The sequence below is a fragment of the Mustela putorius genome, unplaced genomic scaffold, assembly GCF_011764305.1.
Source record: "Mustela putorius furo isolate JIRA1106 unplaced genomic scaffold, ASM1176430v1.1 tig00537350_pilon_pilon_pilon, whole genome shotgun sequence".
In the NCBI taxonomy this organism is placed as follows: domain Eukaryota; kingdom Metazoa; phylum Chordata; class Mammalia; order Carnivora; family Mustelidae; genus Mustela; species Mustela putorius.
The window spans coordinates 9,763,999-9,789,822 of NW_025422471.1; the positions used below are offsets into that span (position 1 = coordinate 9,763,999).

General features: G+C 38.8%; 1 protein-coding gene and 1 long non-coding RNA gene across 8 annotated transcripts in view; one reads left to right on the plus strand and one right to left on the minus strand.

Moving 5' to 3' along the window:
- Positions 1 to 19,780, minus strand: part of LOC106003543 — a 101,084-nt gene extending 81,304 nt beyond the window's left edge. The window contains exon 1 of the long non-coding RNA XR_006605032.1: positions 19,713 to 19,780. This is a non-coding gene — a long non-coding RNA (uncharacterized LOC106003543). The remainder of the gene's footprint in view (positions 1 to 19,712) is intronic.
- Positions 19,781 to 19,855: 75 nt separating this feature from the next.
- FAM172A (family with sequence similarity 172 member A) overlaps positions 19,856 to 25,824 on the plus strand; it is a 426,343-nt gene continuing 420,374 nt past the window's right edge. For 6 of the 7 annotated variants that reach the window (XM_004769901.3, XM_045074532.1, XM_045074534.1 and 3 more), the window contains exon 1: positions 19,856 to 19,987. The gene's annotated coding sequence lies outside the window, so the exon portion shown is untranslated. The remainder of the gene's footprint in view (positions 19,988 to 25,824) is intronic. The other variant, XM_004769896.3, reaches the window with a different exon arrangement.

Consider the following 25,824-nt stretch of genomic DNA (forward strand, 5'->3'; position numbering starts at 1 on the left):
TGGCCACCTAAACAGAAACAGCTATCTTGGGCTCAGATAAGTGTATTTGGACTCTTTTGCCCTAGCTAACATACTAAGAATGGTTCCTCATAGAGAGTGAGTAATCTGCTTGGGAAATGTCTTCCTGGAAATAATGTGGATGTTAAGGCCCAAGGCAGAACTGCTAGTTCTATTTGCAACATCCATTCTCCCTTTGTTTTGTAAAGCACACGATCACCTCGAATTAAGATCATATTTCCCAAGGAAGAATTAAGATGACAGAGTAGTGGGAGAACCCTGGGCTTGCTTGTCCCTTTAACATAGCTAGATCAGTGTCAAAACAGTTTAAACAACTAGGATATCCATCTGAGGATTAAGAAAACAATCTACACAATTATAATAGTTTGTATTTCTTTGGTGTTAGTTGTGATCTCTCCTCTTTCATTCATGATTTTATTTATTTGGGTCCTTTCTCTTTTCTTTTTGATAAGTCGGGCCAGGGGTTTATCAATTTTATTAATTCTTTCAAAGAACCAGCTCCTAGTTTCGTTGATTTGTTCTATTGTTTTTTTGGTTTCTATTTCATTGATTTCTGCTCTGATCTTTATGATTTCTCTTCTCCTGCTGGGCTTAGGGTTTCTTTCTTGTTCTTTCTCCAGCTCCTTTAGGTGTAGGGTTAGGTTGTGTACCTGAGACCTTTCTTGTTTCTTGAGAAAGGCTTGTACTGCTATATATTTTCCTCTCAGGACTGCCTTTGTTGTGTCCCAATCTACACAATTAAAGGGAAAAAACATGGCAGTTGCAAGGTTCAGAGACATAAACACAGGGAGAGAAACGCATCCTGCCATGGAGGGGGTGGGAGCCCTTTTTTGTGGAGAGGATGGGGAGTTGGAGTGCATTGGGATGCAAGAAAAACACTCCTTCAGGACCACTGAGTCAGGAATTGAGAGGAACTGACTATTTCAAGTTTTTTATAAACTGTGGAGCCCAGATTCTGAGGTTTCAGAAGTCCACACCATTTGCTAGAATCAAACTGGGCAGGCAGCAGCGCCCTGGGGAAGGGAGGCTGGAGGCCTCGTTGTTGATGGTGGACAGCCCAGTGTGGGGATCCCCTTGGTTGCACTGGGAGAATATTCTCCTTCCTGGAGTACATGGGCAAGAGGAGAGATTCTCTCTCCAAGGACAAAGAACACAGTTGAACACAACACATGTAACAGCAGGGGACAGAGGCATGTGCAGAGAGTAGAAAACATGGTCACAGCTTTTTGCTGTGCTGCACCATATACTCCAGGCACCTTCACTGTCATGCAACTGCTTTTCTGGGACAGAGCAATAGTGGGGGCAGCGCTGTGAGGTTCTCCTCCAGGGGAGAAAAGCAGGTCCAAGCCTTGTTGGGTCATTTGAGATTTGAAGTTTCGAATCCTAGCCACCCCCAACCAGAGATAAAACAGGAGAACTGTGAGTGTAGAGGGCAGTTAACCTATTCACAGCTTTTTACTGTGCTGTACCATAAGCTCCAGACACCATCACGATGTTGAGCAAAGTACTGCAAGGCTCTCTTTTGGGGGAGAAGATCTCGTTCATCCCTTACCAGGTCATTTAAGATTTGGAGTTTTGAATCTCGGCAGCACACCAGAGATAATGCATTGGAGTACTGTGGTGCCAGACTTGTCAAAGACTCAGGTACAGACGGGTTGAGGGCAGGGATCTGATAGAGGCTTGGGCTACAGAAGGGGAGACTGCATTTCTTTAAGGGCCTCCTGAAAAGCAGTGGCTATCAGTTCCCCTCCCTAGGGACAAGAGGGTGGAGTGATGCTATCTTCTACTGTCACACTGCTCCCTCGCCCACCAGCATTGTTGGACTTGAGAGAGAAACACAGTGCCCCAATAGAGGCTGGAGCTCCTTACATCAAACCCAACCCCCCTGTGGCTTGCAGGGCAGCTTTACTAGATCAGGTCTGACTGAGAGCCAGCCCAGTGGGCCTCTCTCCCACAGGAACAACACAGGCCCCCTGCATGTGCTTTTTTTTTTCTTTTTTCTTTGAAATCAGGCTTATAGTTTTTTGTTTGTGTGTTTGTATGTACCCTTTTCTTGTTTTTGTTTTGTTTTGTTTTGTTTTTTGTTTTTTGGAATCAAGTTTATAGTTGTCTGTTTGCTTTTTTGTTTCCTTTTCCTTTTTTGTTTTTTTTGGACCATGATTTTTGTTTTGTTTTTTCCTGTTATCAGGCTTATCTTAACAAACCAATCAAAGCACACCTATGTAAAGGCCCAAACGCTTCCCACTGCATGCAAGGAGGAACTTCATAGACCTGTGGGAAAGAGCAGCTAAGAAACAACAGAATGCTGGCAGCATACATCAGAAACACTTCCTGAAGTGCCAGGCCCTGGAAAGTGTATGACCAATTTTTAATATAGCATTATTCTCAGGGGCAGGAAACATAAAAAACCTTCATAAGACACAAAAGACAGAAATTTTGCCAAAATGACAATATGAAGGAATTTTCCCTAGAAGAAAGATCAAGAAGAAACAGCAGCCAAGGAATTGCTCAAAACAGATATAAGCAATATAACTGAACAATATTTTAGAACAATAGCCATAAGAATACTATCTAGGCTTGTAAAAAGGATAGAAGACACAAGAGAAACTTTTGCTGTACATACAAAAGACCTAAAAAGTAGTCAGGCCTGAATAAAAAATGCTATAACTAAGATGCAAAACTGAGTGGATATAATCACAATGAGGATGGAAGAATCAGAGGAATGAGTAAGTGATATAAAAGATAAAATTATAGAAAATAATGAAGTTGAAAAAAGAAGAAAAGAAAACTATTAGATCATGAACATAGGCTTAGGGTAATTAGTGATTCCATAAGTGGCAAAAACATCTGTATCATAGGAGTCTGAGAAGAAGAAGAATGTGAAAAAGGGGCAGAAGGTTTATTTGAACAACTTGTAACTACGAATTTCCCTAATATGGGAAAGGAAACAGGCATTCAAGTATAAGACAAAGAGAACTACCCTCAACAAAAACAGGTCAAAACGAAGACATAGTGAAGCTTGCAAAATACAAAGAGAAAGAGAATTCTGAAAGCAGCTTGAGACAAAAGGTCCTTATCCTACAAGGGTAGACAAATATGATTAGCAGCAAATCTGTCCACAGAAATTTGCAGGCCACAAGAAAGCAGCATGATATATTCAATGTGCTAAATGGGAAAAATATGTAGCCAAGAATACTTTATCCAGCAAGGCTGTCATTCAGAATAGGAGGAAAGATAAAGATTTCCCAAGACAAGCAAAAACCAAAGGAGTTCATCAACACTAAATCTGTTCTGCAAGAAATATTAAAGAGGATATTTGAGCAGGAAAGAAAGACCCAAAAGCAACAAAGAGTAGAAAGCAATAGAGACAATCTACAGGAACAGCAACCTTATAGGTAATACAATGGCAGTAAACTCCTATCCATCAATAATTACTCTGAATGTAAATGGACTAAATGCTCCAGTCAAAAGGCAATATGGTATCAGAATGGGTCAAAAAAACAAGGCCCACTGATATGCTGCTTACAATACACACATTTAATACCCAAGAGAGGGGTACTTGGGTGGCTCAGTGGGTTGAAGCCTCTGCCTTCAGCTCAGGTCATGATCCTGGGGTCCTGGGATCGAGCCCCGCATTGGGCTCTCTGCTCAGCGGGAGCCTGCTTCCCTCTCTCTGCCTGCTTCTTTGCCTACTTGTGATCTCTCTCTCTCTCTTTCTGTTTGTGTCTAATAAATAAGATCTTTAAAAAATAATAATAATACCCAAAGACACCTCCAAATTGAAAGTGAGGGGGGTGGAGAACCATTTATCATCCTAATGGACTTCAAAAGAAAGATGGAATAGCCCTACTTATATAAGACAAACAAGGTTTTTAAAAAAAATTTTGTTATTATTTTCACTTATTATATTCAATTAGCCAACATATAGTACATCATTAGTTTTTGATGTAGTGTTTGACAAACTAGATTTTAAAACAAAGACTGTAATAAGAGGTGAAGAAGGGCACTATATCATAATAATGGGGTCTCTCCAACAAGCTGTAACAATTTTAAGTATGTAGGCCCCCAACTTGGGAGCAGCCAATTATAGAAATCAAGTAATGACTTAAAAAAGATCATTGATAAAATATAATAAGAGTAGGGGATTTTAACATCCCCTCACAGTATTAGATCTTCTAAGGAGATCAACAAGGAAACAATGGCTTTGAATGACACATTGGACTGGCCTGACATAACAGATATATTCAGAGCATTTCATTCTAAAGCAGAAGAATATACATTCTTTTCAAGGGCACATGAAACATTCTCCAGAAGAGATCATATACTCAGTCTCAAAATAGGCCTCAACCTGTACAAAAACACTGAGATCATACCATGCATATTTTCAGACCACAACGCTATGAAACCACAAGAAAAAAATTGGAAAGACCACAAACAGATGGAGGTTAAAGAATATCCTATTAAAGAATGAATGGAAATTAAAGAACCAGGAAATTAAAGAAGAAATTTTTAAAAATACATGGAAACAAAGGAAAATGAAAACAGAACAATCTAAAACCTTTGGGATGCAGCAAAAGCAGTCTTAAGAGGGAAGTATATAGCAATACAGGCCTTCCTCAAGAAGAAAAAAAAAAGTCTTAAATACACAACCTAAACTAAAAAAAGTCTCAAATACATAACCTAAACTTACACCTAAAGTAGCTGGGAAAATATGGGAAAAGCTGAGAAAATGGCAAATAAAGTCTAAACCCAGTAGGAGAAGAAAAATAGGATTAGAGCAGAAATCAATGATATAGGAAGGAAGGAAATAAGGCAAGGCAAGGTAAGACAAGGCAACGAAAGGAAAGGAAAAGAAAGGAAGACTAGACCAGGTCAACAAAACTAGGACCTGATTCTTAGAAAAAATTAGTATGACTGATAAACCCCTAGCCAGACTTATCAAGAAGAAAAGAGAAAGGACCCAAATAAATAAAATCATGAATGAAAGAGAGATTACAACTAACACTGAAAAAATACAATTGTTAAGAAAATATTATGAGCAATTATAAACCAACAAATTAGGCAATCTGGAAGAAATTGATAAATTCCTAGAAATATATAAACTACCAAAACTAAAACAGAGGGAAAGAGAAAATCTGACCAGACCCATAGGCAGAAAAGAAATTGAATCAATAATCAAGAGTCTTCCGACAAACAAAAGTCCAGAGCTCTATCATTTCCCAGGGGAATTTTACCATTCACTGGGCACTATATGCAACTAATGAATCACTGAACACTACATCAAAAACTAATAATGTACTATATGTTAGCTAGCTGTAACTAAATAAGTTTTTAAAAATTAAAAAAAATACCTATTCTTCTGAAACTGTTCCAAAAAATAAAAATGGAAGGAAAAGTTCCGTACTCATTCTATGAGCCCAGCATCACTTTGATCCCCAAATCAGACAAAGACCCCATTAAAAAGGAGAATTACAAATGAATATCCCTGATGAATGTGGATGTAAAAATTCTCAACAAGACACTAGCTAATCAAATCCAACAGTACATTAAGAGGATTAATCACCATGACCAAGTGGGATTTATTCCTGGGCTGCAGGGGAGGTTTAATAGCTGCAAACAAATCAACATGATATACCACATTAATAAATGAAAGGATAAGAACCATATGATCTTCTCAATAAATGCAGAAAAACAATCTGACAAATACAGCATCCTTTCTTGATAAAAACACCCAAGAAAGTAGGGATAGAAGGAACATACCTCAATATCATAAATGCCATATATGAGGGACCCACAGCTAACATCATCCTTAGTGGGGAAAAACTGAGAGCTTTCCCCTAAGATCAGGAACACTACAGGGATGTCTACTCTCACCATTGTTGTTCAACATAGTACTTGAAGTACTAGCCTCAGCAATCAGTCAACAGAAAGAAAAGGTATCCAAATCAGCAAGGGAGAAGTCAAACTTTTACTCTTTACAGATGACATGACCCACTATGTAGAAAACCTAAAAGACTCCACCAAAAAATTGCTAGAACTGATATATAAATGCAGCAAATTTGCAGGATATAAAATTAACTTACAGAAATCTGTTGCATTTCTAGAGACCAATAATGAATCAGAAGAGAAATCAAGGAATCGACCCCATTTCCTATGCGCCAAAACCCGTAAGAAACCTAGGGATAAACCTAATCAAAGGGGTAAAAGATCTGTACTCTGAAAACTACAGAACACTTATGAAAGAAATTGAAGAAAACACAAAGAAGTGGAAAAACATTCCATGCTCATGGATTGGAAGAACAAATATCATTAAAATATGTATACTACCAAAAGCAATCTACACATTCAACACAATCCCTACCAAATCACACCAGCATTTTTTACAGAGCTGGAAGAAACAATCCTAAAATTTGTATGGAACCAGAAAAGATCCTGAATAGCCAAAGGAATGCTGAAATAGCGAGCCAAAGCTGGAGGCATCACAATGCCAGACTTCAAGCCATATTACAAAGCTGTAATCATCAAGACAGCATGATACCACACAAAAACAGACACATGGATCAATGGAACAGAACAGAGAACCCAGAATGGACCCACAACTATACGATCAACTAATCTTTAACAAAGCAGGAAAGAATATCCAATAGAAAAAAGACAGGATGTTCAACAATTGGTGTTGGGAAAAGTGGACAGCCAAATTTAAAAGAATGAAACTGGATCACTCTCTTACATCATACATAAAAATAAACTCAAAATAGATGAAAAACTTAAATGTGAGACAAGAATCCCTCAAAATCCTAGAGGAAAACACAGGTAGTAACTAACATCTTTGACATCAGCCAAAATAACATTCTTTCTAGGTATGTCTCCTGAGGTAAGGGAAACAAAAGCAAAAGTTAACTATTGGGATTTCATCAAGATAAAAAGCATCTACACATTGTGTATATATACCACATCTTCTTGATCCATTCATCTGTTGATGGACATCTAGGTTCTTTCCATAGTTTGGCTATTGTGGACATTGCTGCTATAAACATTCGGGTGCACGTGCCCCTTCGGATCACTACGTTTGTATCTTTAGGGTAAATGCCCAATAGTGCAATTGCTGGGTCATAGGGCAGTTCTATTTTCAACATTTTGAGGAACCTCCATGCTGTTTTCCAGAGTGGCTGCACCAGCTTGCATTCCCACCAACAGTGTAGGAGGGTTCCCCTTTCTCCGCATCCTCGCCAGCATCTGTCATTTCCTGACTTGTTGATTTTAGCCATTCTGACTGGTGTGAGGTGATATCTCATTGTGGTTTTGATTTGTATTTCCCTGATGCCGAGTGATATGGAGCACTTTTTCATGTGTCTGTTGGCCATCTGGATGTCTTCTTTGCAGAAATGTCTGTTCATGTCCTCTGCCCATTTCTTGATTGGATTGTCTTTGGGTGTTGAGTTTGCTAAGTTCTTTATAGATTCTGGACACTAGTCCTTTATCTGATATGTTGTTTGCAAATATCTTCTCCCATTCTGTCAGTTGTCTTTTGATTTTGTTAACTGTTTCCTTTGCTGTATGCAGCCATCAAAAGAAATGAAATCTTGCCATTTGCGACAACATGGATGGAACTAGAGCGTATCATGCTTAGCGAAATAAGTCAAGCAGAGAAAGACAACTATCATATGATCTCCCTGATATGAGGAAGTGGTGATGCAACATGGGGGCTTAAGTGGGTAGAAGAAGAATAAATGAAACAAGATGGGATTGGGAGGGAGACAAACCATAAGTGACTCTTAATCTCACAAAACAAACTGAGGGTTGCTGGGGGGAGGGGGTTTAGGAGAAGGGGATGGGATTATGGACATTGGGGAGGGTATGTGCTTTGGTGAGTGCTGTGAAGTGTGTAAACCTGGTGATTCACAGACCTGTACCCCTGGGGATAAAAATATATGTTTATAAAAAATTAAAAATTAAAAAAAAAAGCATCTACACAGCACAGTAAACAATCAACCAAACTAAAGGCAACGCAGAAAATAAAGGATATTTGCAAATGACATATCAGATAAAGGGCTAGAGCCCGAAGTCTATAAAGAAGTTTTCAGTTTCAACACTCAAAAAGTAAATAATCCAGTTAAGAAATGGGCAGAAGACATGAACTGACATTTTTCTAAAGAAGACATACAAATGGCTAACAGACATATGAAAAAAATGCTCAACCTCACTCAGTATCAGTGAAATACAAATTAAAACCACAATGAGATACCATCTCACACCTGTCAAAATTGCTAAAATTAACAGCTATGGAAACAAGAAATGTTGGTGAGGATGCAGAGAAAGGAGAACCCTCTTAAAATGGTTGGAATGCAAACTGGTGCAGCCACTCTGGAAAACAGCATGGATGTTCCTCAAAAAGTTAAAAATATGTCCAGAATCTATAAAGAACTTAGCAAACTCAACACCCAAAGAACAAATAATCCAATCAAGAAATGGGCAGAGGACATGAACAGACATTTCTGCAAAGAAGACATCCAGATGGCCAACAGACACATGAAAAAGTGCTCCATATCACTCGGCATCAGGGAAATACAAATCAAAACCACAATGAGATATCACCTCACACCAGTCAGAATGGCTAAAATCAACGAGTCAGGAAATGACAGATGCTGGCGAGGATGCGGAGAAAGGGGAACCCTCCTACACTGTTGGTGGGAATGCAAGCTGGTGCAGCCACTCTGGAAAACAGCATGGAGGTTCCTCAAAATGTTGAAAATAGAACTGCCCTTGACCCAGCAATTGCACTATTGGGTATTTACCCTAAAGATACAAACGTAGTGATCCGAAGGGGCACGTGCACCCGAATGTTTATAGCAGCAATGTCCACAATAGCCAAACTATGGAAAGAACCTAGATGTCCATCAACAGATGAATGGATCAAGAAGATGTGGTATATATACACAATGGAATACTATGCAGCCATCAAAAGAAATGAAATCTTGCCATTTGCAACAACATGGATGGAACTAGAGCATATCATGCTTAGTGAAATAAGTCAAGCAGAGAAAGACAACTATCATATGATCTCCCTGATATGAGGAAGTGGTGATGCAACATGGAGGCTTAAGTGGGTAGAAGAAGAATAAATGAAACAAGATGGGATTGGGAGGGAGACAAACCATAAGTGACTCTTAATCTCACAAAACAAACTGAGGGTTGCCGGGGGGAGGGGGTTTGGGAGAAGGGGGTGGGATTATGGACATTGGGGAGGGTATGTGCTTTGGTGAGTGCTGTGAAGTGTGTAAACCTGGTGATTCACAGACCTGTACCCCTGGGGATAAAAATATATGTTTATAAAAAATAAAAAATTAAAAAAAAATAAATACATACACTGAATTCTGAATATTAAATAATGTTTTATTTCTAGAAAAAAAAAAGTTAAAAATAGAACTACCCTATGACCCAGCAATTGCACTACTAGGTATTTAAACAAAGGTTACAAAAATACTGATTTAAAGGGGCACTGCACCCCAATGTTTATAGCAGCACTATCAACAACAGCCAAAGTATATAAAGAGCCTAAATGTCCAACTGGCTGATGAATGGATAATATTATATAGTGGAATATTACTTAGCCATGAAAAATAACGAAATTGTGCCATTTGCAACAACATGGCTGGAACTGGAGTGTATTACACTAAGCAATGTAAGTCAGTCAGAGAAAGACAAATACCACATGTGGGTTAAACTGCTGCCTTCGGCTCGGGTCGTGATCTCAGGGTCCTGGGATCGAGTCCCGCATCGGGCAATCTGCTCAGCAGGGAGCCTGCTTCCTCCTCTCTCTCTCTCTGTCTGCCTCTCTGCCTACTTGTGATCTCTGTCAAATAAATAAATGAAATCTTAAAAAAAAAATACTGCAATCCACTATTCCTTATTAAAAAAAAATGCTTTTGTTCTAGTTTTTTCACCACAGATGGGTTTCACCTTTTCTAGACCTACATACAAATGAGTTTAAATAGTACGTACTTTTTCATGTGAGGCTTCTTTCACTGGGCATTTTTTAAAAGGTTTTATTTATTTATTTGACAGAGAGAGAGAGCACAAATAGGCAGAGGCAGGGCAGGCAGAGGGAGAGGGGGAAGCAGGCTCCCTGCTGAGAAGAGAGCCCAATGTGGGGCTTGATCCCAGAACCCTGAGACAATGACCTGAGCTGAAGGCAGAGGCTTAACCCACTAAGCCACCCAGGTGCCCCTCACTGGGCATGTTTTCAGATTTATTCATATTGTATATGTCAGTGGCTGGTTCCTTTTTATCGCTGATTATAGGCATATACCTCAGAGGTACTGAAGGTTTGGTTCTAGACCACCACAACAAAGCAAATGTCACAATAAAGTGGGTTAAATGGATTTTTTGGTTTCCTAGTACATAAACTTATAATTACAGTATACTGTAGTCTACTAAGTGTACAATAGCAGTATGTCTAAAAAGGTACATATCTTAATTGACGTATTATTGCTAAGAAATGTTAACCATTATTTGAGCTTTCACTGAATCATAATCTCTTTGCTAGGAGAAGGTCCTGCCTCCATGTTGATGGCTGCTGACTGATCAGGGAAATAACTGCTAAAGGTTAGGATCTTATTTCTCAAAATAGGACAATGAAGTGTGCATCATGGACTCCTTTCGCAAATAAGTTCTTTGTAGCAGATGATGTTGATAGCATTATATACACAGAACTTTTTTTTAAAGATTTTATTTATTTATTTGACAGAGAGAGATCACAAGTAGGCAGAGAAGCAGGCAGAGAGCGAGGGGGAAGCAGGCTCCCTGCTGAGCAGAGAGCCCGATGTGGGGCTCGATCCCAGGACCCTGAGATCATGACCTGAGCTGAAGGCAGAGGCTTTAACCCACTGAGCCATCCAGGCACCCCTACACAGAACTTTTAACTGAAGATAATCCTCTCATACCCTATTGCTGCTTATCAACTAAGTTCATGTAATAATCTAAATCCTGTTGTCATTTCAAAAGTCTTCATAGCATCTTCACCAAGAGTATATTTCATCTAAAGAAATTGCTTTCTTTACTTATGCTTAAGAGCAACTCCCCATCCGTTAAAATGTTATCATGAGATTGCAACAATTCAGACCTATTTCCAGACTCCACTTCTAGTTCTCCTGCTATTTCCACCACACCTGCAGTTATTTCCTACACTAAATTTTGGGTGCCTCTAAGTCAACCATGGAATCAACTTCTTCCAAACTCCTGTTCCTGTAGATATTTTTACCTTTCCCCCACAAATCATGATGTTCTTTATGGGCATCCAGAATGGTGAATTCTTCCCAGAAAGTTTTCAAATGACTTTGCCCAGATCCATCAGAGGAGTCCCTATTTAACGCAGCGATAGCCTTAAGAAATGCATTTCCCATGTAACATTTGAAAGGTGAAACTGCTCTTTGATCCATGGGTTAAAGAATGGATGTTGTGTTAGTAAGCGTGAAAACATTAACTTTGTTGAATATCTCTGCTGCCAGAATTCTTGGATGATCAGGTGCATTGTCAAAAAACCGTAATATTTTGAAAAAAATCCCCCCCCCCCGAGCAGATGTTAAGAGTGGACTTAAAATATTCAGTAAGCCATGGTGTAAATAGATGTGCCATCATCCAGGGTCTGTTGTTCTATTTATAGAAGGCCGAATAGATTTAATATAACTCTTAAGGACCCAAGGATTTTCAGAATGGCAAATAAGCATGGACTTCAACTTAAAGTAACCAGCTGCATGGCCCCTAATAAGGGAGTCAGACTGCCTGCCTTGGAAGCTTTGAAGCCAGGCATTGACTTCTCTCTAGCTGTAAAAGTCCCAGATAGTAACTACTTCCAATATAAGGCTGTGAACAAAGAAAATCTGTTGTTTAGTATAAACACCATCATGAATCATCTTAGCTAGATCTTTCAATAATTTGCTGCTTCACCTTGAACTTTTATGTTATAGAGATAGCTTCTTTCCTTAAACCTCATGAACGAACATTTACTAGCTTCCAACTTGTGTTCTGCTGCTTCCTTACTTCTCTCAACCTTTATAGAATTGAGGACAGTTAGGGTTTTGACCTGGCGTAGGTTTTGGATTGAGGGAATGTTACGGCTGATGTGATCTTCTATCCAGACCACTAAAATTTCCTCCATATTAGTAAGAAGGCAGTTTCACTTTCTTATCATTTGTGTTTGTCCTGGAGTAGGAAGACCTTTTAATTTCTTTCAAGACCTTTTCCTTTGCCTTCACAACTTGTCTAACTGTTTGACCCAAGAGGCCTAGCATTCAGCCTATCTTGGTTTTTAGCATGCCTTCTTTACTTAACCTATCATTTCTAGCTTTTGATTTAAAGTGAGAGATGTGCAATTCCTCCTTTCCCTTTAACACTTAAAGGCCACTGTAGGCTTATTAACTGGCTTAATTTCACTATTTTTGTATCTCAGGGAATTCAGACATCTGAGGAGAGGGAGAAACTGGAATGGTTGGTTGGTGGAGCAGTCAGAAGACAACGCATTTATCAATTAAATGGGCATGGTTTGCGGCACCCAAAACAATTACAAAAGTAACATCAAAGATCACTAATCACAGATCGCCATAACTAATATAATAATGAAGAAGTTTAAAGTAACTGCTAGAATTACCAAAATGTGAAGTTCCGAACGGAGCAAATACCGTTGGAAAAATGCTGTTAACAGACTTGTTCAATGCAAGGCTGCAATAGGACTTTAATTTGTAAAAATGCATTATTTTCGAAGCACAATAAAGGCATGCCTGTAGTATTCTATTACATAAATACAAGATTTGTTTATTTATACCCCAATCTGATGGACACCTGCGCTATTTATAGTTTGGGGCTATTATGAGTAAAACTTCTATGAACATTCTTACACATCTTAATTTAATTATTGGCTTTTTAACTATACCTCTGTATTTTTTTTTCCCAGTAGTTCCTCTGAGTATTAAACATATACCCTTAACTTTCTATAGTGTTTAGGTCCAATTACTTCTTACCTCATCCTGTCATGTGTAATACAGCTTTTGCATGTATTACGACAACAGATCTAATAAGCCTCACCAGACATGTTAAAATTTTTGTTCTAAAGTTCTATGTATTTTAATGAAATTAAGAGGAAAACTAACATATTTACCGAAGTGGGTTTTTTTTTCTGATGCTTCTTCAAGATCCTAACTTCCATATGGTTTTATTTCCCCTCCATTAACACTTCTTGAAGATCTATCTGCTTGTGACAAATGTTTATTCCACCATTATTGAAGGTATTTCACTAGATGCAGAACTCTGGACTGATTACCTTTTTATATGAGCACTTGTAAGATGATCCAATTTCTTCTGGCTTCCACTATTTCTGATAAGACAGTGTTCATACGGATTGTTCTATATACAACTGTCATTTTATTCTGCTTTCGAAGTATCTTTTTTTTTTTACGATTTTATTTATTTGACAGAGAGAGACACATCAAGAGAGGGAACACAAGCAGGGGGAGTGCGATAGGGAGAAGCAAGCCCCACTGAGCAGGAAGCTGGATGCAGGGCTCAATCCCAGGATCCTGGGATCATGACCTGAGCCAAAGGCAGACGCTTAATGACTGAGCCACCCAGGCACCCCTAAAATCGGTGTTGTTTTTAAGAAATCTGTGTTATGCATACGTAGGACACATTTGTATTAATCTGTCTCGAAATTCATTGAATCCCTCCTCAGAATTTCCATTCTGCTATTAGGCCCAAACAGTGAATTTTTAAAGATTTCATACTATTTTTCCATAACAGAATTTCCATTTGGTTCTTTATTATACTTCTCACGTCTCTGCTGAGATTTCCTGTATTTTCATTCTGTATGAGCATACTTTCCTGTCATTAAGCATAGTTGTAATAGCTTTTTAAAGTCTTATTTGATGACTCCAACAAAGAGTCATCTTGAGATCAGTTCCACTGTGTCTTTTCTCTTCTGAATGGGTAACTGTGCTGGGGGTCTTCAGGGCCACGCCTACCTTTGGACATTAACTAGAACTCACAGGATTCGTTACATACTTGTACTCATAGCTAGGATTTACTACAGTATGTAGTATTTGTGTAATAAAGAAGGGTCATTTTAAGGATGTGGCAACATATCTTAAAAGCCTACTGGCCACATTTAGCATCTAATATATCAAGTTTCAGTGAATACTGAGAGGGAGAAAAAGTTTCTGAGGGTATTTGAGAATAACCAAGTTGCCCACGACAGCAAAGTCAGTACATAAAAGGATTACAATGAAGAAGAATGGGAGTAAGTTTTGTGCTTACATTAGTTATCGTAAAGAATCAGAAATAGAGAACTTCAGACTAGATATAAGCTGGAAGGGAAAGTTAATAAAAGAGGAAAAGTACCAGGAACAGATTTAAGAATTACTTGGTATTCATATCCCAATGAGAAAGTACCATTCCGCCCTTGAAAACACGATTTTTATAAATATTATATAACATTTTAAACTTTATAATTTCTGTAACGTAAATATTTGGATGTAACTGATATATTCAATGTGCAGCACTTGGGGGATGTGTGCTAACAAGCAGTAAAACCTAGGTTTTCTCCTACTACTACAATCCAAATCCGTTTTATCAGATCTTCTTCCCCTTCCCTGGATTTTATGTTAGGCATGCATTATGGCTTTTCTGGTCACAGTAGGACATTTTCAAATGTCTAATTTTTAGTTATTTAAAAGTCCAATATGATCTTGAAGTCACTTTAAATGTGTTCTATTCTTTCCCCCATTGCTTCCTTCCTTTACTTAATGTTTTGTCTTCCACTCTTTTCAAGCAGTTGCCCTAGAGGATGCAATACATTTATAACTTATCTAAGCCCACTTTCGAATTAACACTATACACCTTCATGGGTAGTGAAAGTGCAGAGTATTTCCAATTCCTCCCTCCTGTCCTTTATAACACTGTAGTCATTCATTTTACTTATCCACAGGCTCTAATTATAGAACACAATATTGACAGTATTATTTTGTCAGATCAATTTAGAATAAGAAAAATAGATTTAATTTTACCTTTATTCCTTCTCTAAAACTTTTTTTTTTCCCAAGTAGAACCAAGTTTCCAACCTATAACATTTCCATTTCTTTGAAGAACTTCTTTTAACATTTCTTGCAGTTCAGGTCCACTGATGACAGTCTCCCTCCACTTTTGTTTTGTCTAACAAAGTATTTTTCTTTTGCCCTTTTACGAATAATTTTACTGGATATCAAATTCTGTTTTTTTTTTTTTTTTCCTTCCAACACTTTAAATACTTCACTCTTCTTGCATAGTTTCTGAAGATAAGTCCAATTTCTTTTTTTTTTTTTTAAAGATTTTAATTTATTTATTTGACAGAGATCACAAGTAGGCTGAGAGGCAGGCAGAGAGAGAAGGGGAGGCAGGCTTCCCACTGAGCAGAGAGCTGGATGCAGGGCTGGATCCCAGGACCCTGGGACCACGACCTGAGCCGAAGGCAGAGGCTTCAACCCACTGAGCCACCCAGATGCCTCAAATCCAATTTAATTCTTACCCCTTTTTCTCTGTAGGCAAGGATCCCCCCTGCACATGCCCCCTAGCTTCATGATTTTTTACTTTCAGAATATACATGTCCAGGTATACATTTTTTAGTATTTATCCAGTTTGCAGTTTTCTATGGTTCCCAGATCTGTGGGTTTTGTGTCTGTATTAAGAAAATTTTTAGAAAATTGTCACTATTTCTTCAAATAGTTCTTTTCTTTATTTCTTTCTTCTTCTAGGTTTCCTATTATACCAATGTTACACATTTTGTCATTTCCATAGAGTACTTGGATATTGGGGTGTTTTTTTTTTTCATTTTTTTCTCTTTGCATTTCAGTTTTATAAACCTTCTATTGACACATTTTCAACCTACATTCTCTCCTTGGCTGTGTCCAGTATACTTATGAGCCAATCAAAGCTATTTTTCATTTCTGTTCATGTGTTTTAGTTTTCTAGCATTTCCTCTGGATTCATCCTTAGTGTTTTCATTTCTCTGTTTACAATCCCCTTCTGTTCCTACATGTTGTCCATTCCCCCACCCCACTTCAAAGACTAGAGTGGGATGGGGCTGAGTATTTTTATTGCTCTAGATTGCTAAACCTCCACTTGGTTAGGTAAAATAGTTTCCCTTAATGGCAGGGTTGATAAGGAAAACAGACAGCTCTAGGCAGATTTCAAAACTGTCACTTTTCCTCTTCCCCAGACAGAAGAGGATTTTTCTATCTTCACAGTGAGAACCTGGCGGAACTTTTAGAGGTAAAATTCAGGAGAATGTGGGTGGTCTCCCTTTCCCCAAAAGGGGAACCACTTGAACTTTTTAACTCTAAAGCTAGTCAATGAGTTTAAATTCTCATGGTAGTCCACAATGAGCTTCCAGCAATTTACCAATTACAATTTAGGGTGTTCCTACCCACACTGACTCCTGCTGCCACTTCTGCTCCCTCTAAGCTGTGCTCTTTAACAACCTGCCTGTCTCTCCTTTTTGAGGGTCAATAGCTTTCCTGCTGACCGCAGTCTTTCATGGATTTAGAAAAGAGTTGACGATTTTTAGTTTGTTCAGGTTTTTCTTATTGTGAGGATGGAAGTGACTGGCCTCCAAGCTCCAAACTCTTTACATATTGAACTGGAAACCTCTAATTTACTTAAAGTGTCCTCTTTCCTAGCATAGGCCTGACCCACAAATATGACTGGGAGGAAAAGGGTAAATCTGTTTTGTCTTGGTTCCTCTACCTTTTACTTCTATATATGTCCCACACTCACTCTGTTGCCTTGAAGTCCATTAGCATCAGCTTGGGGATGGGGGATGAAAAGGCTACTGTAAAGGAAAATCATGGTGCCCTCTGTAACAACTGCCCAAAAGCTGCCTAAAAACAACTGCTGATGCTTTTGTACATTTTGGAGATTCAACCCAAATTCTGGAACTCCCAACACTGCCATTGACAGATGCGCAGAATGAATGCTCTAGCCAGCACGTCAAATTTCCATGCAGATCCTCTCCTGGTGGCTTACTTCATATAACTTCATTCTGCTCCTTGGTTGCTTTTCCTTTCTTTCATTCTACTGGAAACACTTCTTTTTCAAAACAATTCTAGTAGTGGTACAAGTTGAAATGTGTTCCCTTGAAAAGATACGATACAATAAAGTGCTAAGTCCATTACTTCACAATAAAGTGCTAAGCCCATTACTTCACAAATGACATTATTTGGAAATAAGACCATTAGATAATCAAGCTAAAATGAGGTCACTGGGGTACACCCTAATGCAATATTATTAGAGTCCCTATACAATGGCAAACATTTGGATTCAGAGACAATACACAGGGAGAATACCATGACAAGATGCAAGTAGAGACTGGGATACTGCATCAATAAGCCAAGGGACATCAAAGATTCCAGCAAACCACCAGAAGAGGGGTATGGAAGAAAATTTCCTTCCAGTGTTCAGAAAGAACCACATTGCTTACACTTTCACCTTGAACTTCTAACTTCCAGAAATGTGAGTCACTAATTTTTGCTGTGAAGCCACCTAGTTTAAGGTACTTTGTTATTGGTGGCCCTTGAAAATGAATACAACAGCCATGTACCAACATGTCTACTAGCTGTTGGGAAAATGCGACAGTTTTTTTTTTTTTTTAGATTTTTAAAAAAATTTATTTATTTGACAGACAGAGATCACAAGCAGGCAGAGAGGCAGGCAGAGAGAGAGAAGGAAGCAGGCTCCCCGCTGAGCAGAGAGCCTGATGTGGGGCTCGATTCCAGGACCCTGGGATCATGACCCGAGCTGAAGGCAGAGGCTTTAACCCACTGAGCCACCCAGGCACCCAAAATGCGACAGTTTTTATCTCTTTGTCATCACCAGCACCCTCAGTTGGTCTCTTCCCTTTAAATATTTCCAGGCAAGAGAGCTGGGTAATCACCTTTGGGACTGCCATTTCCCAAACTCCAACGTTACCGGTCAAGACTCATCCCCACCATATTTCCAAATCTCTTACAACCCTCCTCCTCAGTGGCATCGAAGAGGGACCAGGGGCCAGATCATGTAGTATCTTAGAGTTTTATGAAAACAATTTTTTATTTTCTTCTACTTGAGTAAAGAAGGTCTTTAAAGCTTTGCCCAGGAAAGTAACAAATTCTGACATGTATTTTAGAAGTATTTTTACAGCTGCCAAATGGAGGCTAGACTGTAGGAAGGCAAAAAAAAACAAAAAAACAAAAACAAACAAACAAACTTGTAGAACAATTAAAAGGCAATTACAGCATCCACTGAGTAGCAGAATAATGCTGTATAGGTGTTGAGAACTAATTAGGTTCAGCATACCTTTTGAAAAAAGAGCCAACAGATTTTGCTGAGGGATTGGACATGGAATGTTAGAGAAAGAGGAGTCAGGATAATCTGAACAATTTTAAGAATCCAATGCCATTTACTGAGATGGAGAGATATGCAATAGGAAACAGGTTTTGAAGGTAGAAGATAGAGTCTGAAATGCGTATTAAATATCCTAGTAATATGTTGAATAAGAAATTGGATATGTGAGTAAATAATCCTATAAGTCAGGGCTGGATGTGGGTATTTGGAAGCCATCAGCATAGGGAAGTTATGTAAAACATGGTGAGGAAACGAATGAGATCACCTGGGGAATGAGGAGAGATAAAAAAGGGAATAAGTCTGGAGCATATTCACGTTCAGAAATCAGGAAGAGGGGCACCTGGGTGGCTCAGTCCACTAAACTACTTCCCTTCAGCCCAGGTCATGATCCCGAGGTCCTGGAATCCAGCCCAGTGTTGGGTTCTCTGCTCTGTGGGGAGCCTGCTTCTCCCTCTCCCTCTGCCTGAGCTCTCTCTCTGTGTCAAACAGATAAATAAAATCTTAAAAAAAAAGAAAGAAAGAAAGAAAGAAAGAAAGAAAGAAAGAAATCAGGAAGAATCAAGCGAAGGAGAATCAAAAAAGCACCATGATTTCACAATAGTCAAACAAAAAATGTGTATCAAGTTTCAAGTAAAAAGATGTAATTAACTGCGTCAAATGATGCTGAATGGTTAAGATGAAGATTAAGAGTTGCCTCTTGGATTTCTGATTGTTTAAATGCCCAGATATCGACACACAAACTCCTTCATTCTAACATTTCAACTACCAAAGAGGTCTCATCTCACATTCAAGTGCGGATAAGAATTAAAGATCTAGACTTTATTTTTAACTACCAGGAATTTATTTTTGCTATCAGGAATCCCCCATAAAGGCTGCGTTTAGAACCAAAGACCTCTTAGTCATGTGATTACAGATTTCCACAAATGTTTCTCATTCATCCCACTAGTAACTCAGGAAACAGTAAAAAAGCAGGTGAGGGAACTTAACCTTAATTTCCTACTTTATAAGTCGTAATTTTGAAGTAAATTTAACCTTCCAAATCTAGAAGTTTCGACCTTCTGTCTTTTCTGGAGCTGAATGCAGTGGGTAAAGTATGAACAAAACATAAATGGGAGAGTAGGCAATTGGCTGCATGGACAGTCTCGCAACTGCTTTTTAATTTTCTTGGAGAACGAGGCTTCAAGGTGGCCCCGTCCTCAAGGGTGCTCAGGAAGTGGAGTCTCCCGCTTTACAAAAGAGGGTAAAGGAAAAGGCGACCAAGGCCCGCGGAGAAAGAATAGAACAACTCTTACCTCCCACAAGCCTCTCTCTCCCAGCCCACCTAGCTCCACAGGAACCAATTTAGCGACCACGCTCCGCCTATTTCCGGATTGTCGCAGACGCCGTCGCGTGCACAATGACGTTTCAGTAGCCCGCGGACCCCGGAAGTGCGGCTCGAACTTGGTCGGGGCGCGGATCCCGAGAGGGAAAGTCATAACAACCGCACGAGGGAGTTCGTCTGGCGAGCTGGAAGGCCACGCCTCCTCCCGACTCCCCCCGCAGCCTTGTAGCTGGGGGCAGAGCTCAGGTAGGACCTGCGTTTGCGGGGATATGAGCTCCGGGGGCAGGCCCTGGTGGAAATCAGAGGAAGGGGCTGGCCTGGTCGGTATCGGGCTGGGATCGTTAGCCCCGGGGCCGCAGGCTGCCCACATCTCACACGGCGTGCCCTGCGCACAGGTGTCCCCAATTCTGGGACACCGCCGAAGGGCAGGTTCCCCCTACCGTTTTTACTTATGAGGCGGGGCAGGGCACGTGCGTTCGTTCCCTGCTTGACTGTCCTTACAAATGAACATGTGGGGTCCAGTTAGCCCTAGAGACCATAGAGTAATGGGCCCTGTATGCTTTCTCAGGAGGGACGGTATTTATTGTCTGATTAAACATTTTTTTCTACAAAAATTATAATCAACGGAAGCTTTACCAGATGTCATTAACTGCAGCCAGAAAATTAAAGTGCACTTATAAAAAATCTCTCAAAACTTGTAAAATGTATGTATGGGCGCTGGTGGGACATTTGACTGGAATGGGTTTTTAAACTTTGACTTTAAAATAAGCTTAGGTGTTTATTGGAAGCATGCTTTAGTCTCATATCCAGAGTTTTAACATACTCTTTCTCATGCTGCAGAGTGTGTATCTCTTGGGCCAAGAATTGGTTACTTAATTTTTGTCTATATTTATTAACAACTAGTGTTCTTGCATTTGTGTATTTCCCTACCTCTGAGAAGTTGTAGAGGGAAAAATTGTGTGGTTTTCGGACTAGCAAGTGCCTCCTAATGTTTATTAAAACAGATGAAGTGCAATGTTTATTACTCAATACATGCTATCTTTTTGTTTTAAAGCAGTGTTATTGGTAAATTCTGTATCCTTGTACTTCATTCCATATTGGTGAGGTTAGAGTGTATTCATTTAGGGTATTTACAAACTGTGAGAGCAAGCACTGTTTGAAGTGTCTAATTAAGGTATTATTGTCAGTGCTGGTACCAGGTTTCAGTCTGACTTTTTAAACTAGGTATTCCACTTTAATCATTCCTACTCTGGATGGCTTTGAGGCAGTGGCTGGTGGCTGTTGGAAGGCTAGAGATGATAGAAGTGTACCTAGACCAAGAGGAAAATATGATTTTATGCTGTGAGCATCCATCTGTTTATTCATTTAACAAGTATTTATTGGCCACCCTCAATGTGCCAAATGGTGTTGTAGGTGATGGGGTACAACAGAATAGACAAAGTCCTTGTGCTCCTGGAATTTACTCGCAGTGGATGGCGAAAAAGATTACCAAGTAAATGTATATATCAGGTAGTGATAAAAACTGTGAAGAAAATAAAGCTCTTTATGGGGAGTGAGAATTACAGAGAATACTATTGTACATAGGATTTTCAAGCTTAGCCTCTCTGATAAAGGAGCATATGAGTAGACATCTGAATGAAATGAGAGAGTGAACTCTGCAGGTTGTGGGATGGGTGTTTTAGTGTAGCAAAACGTGGTGAGGCAAGGGTATGTTTGGTATATCGGAGAATAGCAATGATGGAGGCGTTAGGGTTTAAGAATCTCGAAAATGAGTATTTATTCAGTGGTTTGGTGTGTGCATGAGAGATCTTACTTATTGACAGACTGTTGATTTTTTTTTTTCATCTTTCCCAGATAGAGCTCTATGAGGAGAATCTGAAGTCCTTAAATATTTAGAGATGTTTCTGCTCTTCACTATCACTAATGAAGTTAAACACCATTTATTTGGTTAATAAATTACTTCTGTTCTCTGTTTTAATCAGATAAGGTTTACACAGTAGCCATGGATAAGTAAATATCAAGTACTTTCCTGCCCTATTGTAAACTTTACTTTTCATTCATCTTTTTTATTCTGGTAAAATATACATAACATAAAATTTACCATTTTAAACATTTTAAACTGTATATATGAGTGGTACTAAGTACACTCACACTATTAGGCAATTATCCCTGTCATCCATCTCTAGAACTTTTCATCTTCCTCAACTGAAAATCCATACACTTTAAACATTAACTCTGTTCTCCCCTCCCTTTAGCCTCTTACAACCACCAGTTTACTTTCTGTCTCTAAATATCCTGTCTCTACTCAAGGTTTACTCGTATGAATGGAATCATACAATATTTGTCCTTTGGTGACTGGCTTATTTCTCTTAGCATTATGCTTTCAAGGTTCATGCGTGTTGTATCTTGTTTTCTTCTTAAGGTTGACTGATACTCCACTGTATGTGTATACCACATTTTAAAAAAATCATTTTGACCGTCGATGATTGTGTTGCTTTCACATTTTGCCTGTTGTGAATAAAGGTTGCTCTGAACAGAAGTTGCAAATATCTGTTTAAGTTTCTGCTTTCATGTCTCTTGCCTATATATCCAGAATTGGATCAAATGTCAATTCTGTATTTAATTTTTTAGGAATCACCTTATTGTTATCCACACTGGTTGTACTATTTTGTTTTATGTTCCTACTAACAATGAGCAGAGGTTGCAATTTTTCTACGTCTTTACCGATACTTTTTCACATCTTTGCCAAACACATCCTCTCTCTCTCTCTCTTTGATAATAGTCATCCTAATGGGTGTGAAGTAGTATCTCATGCAGTTTTTATTTGCAGTTTCCTAATGATTGGAGGTGTTAAACATCTTTTCATATGCTTTGGGGCCATATGTATATCTTCTTCGGAGTGCTATTCATTTATTTTAAGATCTGATTTTAATAGAAATTTTTGGATTTATTATTATTTTGGGGGGGGAGTCTTCTTTTTTTTTTTTTTTAAAGATGTTATTTATTTATTTGACAGACAGAGATCACGAGCAGGCAGACAGGCAGACAGAGAGAGGGAGAGGAGGAAGCAGGCTCCCTGCAGAGCAGAGAGCCCGATGCGGGACTCGATCCCAGGACCCTGAGATCATGACCTGAGCCGAAGGCAGCGGCTTAACCCACTGAGCCACCCAGGCGCCCCTGGGGTGAGTCTTCTAAGGGTTAAGAAGACAGCCGCTATTTCTCTGTGGATTACCTTAACCTTAAAATACTATAATTGTAAAAATTTCAATTATCTGTAGACAAGAATCTGCAATAACTCCAAACTTAGAAATAAAAAGGACCATAAAGCATCTTTTTATAACAGTGAATGAACCTTTGAGTATCAGATTGTGATAAAAAAAACAGTTCAGAAAAACCAAGGATCATTCCGACCTGCTTTGATTTTTTTTTTCTTTTAATTAGAAGGCAAGGAGTATATTGATTGGCTGACTGTGTCTGTGAAGTTGATCTCTTTTTTCTGAGAGCTGGAGGCCTGGAAACAAACAGAAGAGACAAAAATGGTGAAACGGGCACTGGGTGGCTCAGTCAGTTAAGCGTCTGACTCTTGATTTTGGCTCAAGTCATGATCTCGGGGTTGTGAGGTAGAACTCTGCATCTGGCTGTGTGCTGGGCGTGCAGCCTGCTTAAGATTCTCTCTTTCTGTTCTCCCTTCTCCCCTTAAAAATGGTGAAACAAGAAAGAAGTACTGGATAGCAATATAACAATGGGGAATGGCAAAGGACATCAGTAACGGTGATGGACAATAAGCGGCAGAACTGGCAGCAGAGGAGATAAGATTCAGCAACAAGGTGACAGAAACTAATATAGCTCCACAGATTGGAATGGGATGGGGCGGGAGAGAGCAGATGACCAGCTACATCTCAGCATATGGTTCTCAAATCAGCCATTTGGCCTTGAGTAGTTCAGTAAGACCTACTGTGTACCAGTGTATCTGTCAGTTCATCTGGCTCAGTAGTCAGTGTTTGGAAGGTGTGCAGTATATACAGTCCTACAGGAATAAACTAAATTTTTCAGACAGTGTATCACATTATTTCCATCCATAGAATAATGAGGTTTAATTGAGTAATTTAATGAGTAATTGTGTAATTTAACAATGTTCAGCATTGTTAAAAAAGAGTGGGAGGGTGTTGGATTATTTTTATGAGAAGGAAAGGATTTTTTTTTTCCAGAATAGCTAATGGCCTAGTAGTTCAAGGTAACACTTTTTTTTTTCCCTTTTTTTAAAACTATTGAATGGTTTTGTACACTATCATTGTCTAGAAAATACTCTTGGGTACTACATTTAGCTAACTATTTCAGTTATAAAGCTCATTTAAACTGATTACTTTAATTTAAAGTAATGAATGAAAAATTGTACCACAATTTTGCTCATCACTCTTTGCAAATTAAAATTGATTAATTTGGTACAGATGAGATGGCAGATGACTGACTTGCTCAAGGTTTCACAGCTAAGTTAAAGACAAGGCAGAGACAGCAGTACTCTGCTGCTTTCTCTGTTATTGTATTGTTGTCTCCTTTTTTGGGGACTGGTTCCTTTTTCCAGTATAGATAATGTAGATGATTTTGCTGTAGAGAAAAATATCACTGTGAAGACATGTTATTGAAGCAAAGCATTTTATATAGCAGATAAGATACTTATTTTAAGTATAGTCTAGATTGATAATGTACTCAGGGTTGATTTCTTTGGAGGTTGGAGAGCTGCTAATAAGACTAAGATTTTGGGGGCACCTGGGTGGCTCTGTAGGTTAAGCCTCTGCCTTCAGCTCAGGCCATGTTCCCAGGGTTCTGGGATGGAGCTCTGCATTGGGCTCTCTGCTCAGGGGGGAGCCTGCTTCCCTCCTCTCTCTCTCTCTGGCTCTCTGCCTACTTGTAATCTGTCTCTCAAATAAATAAGTGAAATATTTAAAAAAAAAAGATTTTGGATTTGGGCCTTTGTAAGGCCCTTAATGAGCTCATTACAAAAATGGTCGCAACTAATACCTAACAGTATAACTATTAACTGTCATAAGATATGGCTGATGTTCTTAGCCTGTGCTAATCACATTTCCCTCAAACGAGTTTTGACATCAGAAAGCAACAAGAATGATACTATGTGTGGATACACACACTGCTCCTATTTAAAAACAATTCAGAGTTAATATCTAAGGTAATGAAGGAGTGTTAAGTGATATCCTTTTCAGGTATAAGGCATAACTTGGTTTTGTGTGCCTTGTTTAGAATATGGACAGGCTAGAATTGTAACCAAAATTGCAACTCAAAGTAAGGCATTTTTAAAAAGTTAAAAGTTTGCTTAATTAAAGTAGTTAAATACTCTCCTGATTAGTATTACCCATTCTTCAGTGTATCATCATTTTTGTGTGTATTGTGGAAATTGTTATAGTACTAACTCAGTTTTTTTGGAAATTAATCATCTTGACCCGTTTGGTTTAACACCCTTTAATGTAGTTGGGAGTATTTATCTTAGGCTTGGTTTTGGAAAATACTTTTGACCTGATTGAACTTTCTGGGAAATTATTGTTTAAGGGATTACTGGAGTCTTATTTTTATTACTGACATATCTGTTTTTGCCCTGGAAGTTATTTAGTTATATGGGAGAAATAATAGATAATTATACCCTCTATAATACTGCATCAAGCAGAGTTTGCAAATTGGAGATATCCAGCCTAAACGGACCTGCACAATCTTTAATTTTGTAAAATAGTTTTCAGCTAATTTACGTAAATATCCAGGTTTTTTGTTTCTCCTGAGAAATAGAAAGTTCTACACACTGGTCTTCATTGTGTATAACAACAGTAGGGCAAATTACAATTCCCTTGAAATGAGCTATGTGTTTTTCAGTTTGTTGCAGGCTTTACATTCATACATTGTAAGCTTATGACTTACAGGGCTTACTGCATGTATTGACTGACTGTTAACTTTCTGCTGCCCTTAGACATTTGAATTTTTGATTCCTGCATTATATCATCTTTAAATGTGTGATCATTTGTCTTTGCCTTTCTATGGTTATATTACACCCTTTCACTTTTATTTTCTTGATACCTCCA